The following is a 1,235-nucleotide window of genomic DNA, read 5'->3' as shown; positions in this document are numbered from 1 at the left end:
CGTCACTGCCACGCACTGCGCCCGGACGTCATCGATGACGTTTCACACAACTTAAAGCTACAGGCGTATATATTCTGTTTTATGTATGTATTTATTTCTTTGTTTGTTTATTTGTGTTTTGTTTATTTTACGAATTTTCAAACTCTGCCCCCGAGAAGTCGGTATCTTGGACGTATACGGACACCCTGAAGGGCCTTATTGCATTTATAATCCAGGTCAAACTGTGGATTTGAAAAAAAAAAAAAAAAAGCAGAAATCACTTTTATCGCATTTTTTTTTTTTTATTAAATATCCTTATGCCATGATCAAGCTCTCCAGCAACGCTAGTTTATTATTGAACAGAGCAGATTAGTTCAGAGACTGTAGATTGCCATTGCTGGTAGTGTCACGTGAGCTGTTCGGTGTGGTGATATGTAAATAAATCCTGTTTAGCGGGACAGTTCAGGCTTTTCAACTCACAACACGATGCATTATGTATTATCTGCATACATGCATTGAACTAATTTAATACACTCATTTAATTCCTCTCTCTCTCTCTCTCTCTCTCTCTCTCTCTCTCTCTCTCTCTCTCTCTCTCTCTATATATATATATATATATATATATTTACATTAAAAATGCATGCCATGGAAATAATGATAAGCTAAACTAGCGTGTCTGCATTTTTTGCGATGCCTCTTTGCTCCTATTGATGATAATGCAAAGTCACATTCGATATCAAGGCCACCTGTCTTCAGTCTGACAAGCCCAACATGCTCATCTGCAGCAGGTTCACTGCTGAGTCTGACAAGGAGCAATAACATGTGGAGCAGCTTCAGAGGAACCTCTCCTGCTCCTCCCACAGATAAGACAGGGGAGAGATGACACGGAGTCCAGCCCTTAGGCACTGTCTGATTCTTACAGCTTCCAGAGCTGAAACCAGAGGGGCCAAGCAAGCTTTCAGTAATGTGAGACTCAAAGGGATTCATCAGAACAGACACTAGCCCTCTGTCTAGCCTGTGTCTGTCTACTTTTCCATCAATATGAAGACGAGCTGCAGATCTAATACACTGCAATACACAGAAGACCAGAACTAGCTTCCTAATTTGCAAAGGGTTGCTTGACCTGTCTATTGCTGGGCAGTGAAAGCCCATTTACAAATTGATCAAACTGGGATGTCAATAAGGTGTGTGCCACCAAGGAAGAAGCAGAAAGCAGGTGTCATGGTGTTTCTGTTTGAGTGTACATTTGAACACCA

This window comes from Acipenser ruthenus, chromosome 25 (genome assembly GCF_902713425.1).
Source record: "Acipenser ruthenus chromosome 25, fAciRut3.2 maternal haplotype, whole genome shotgun sequence".
Taxonomy (NCBI): Eukaryota; Metazoa; Chordata; class Actinopteri; order Acipenseriformes; family Acipenseridae; genus Acipenser; species Acipenser ruthenus.
Note: the sequence above shows the minus strand (reverse complement) of the source record.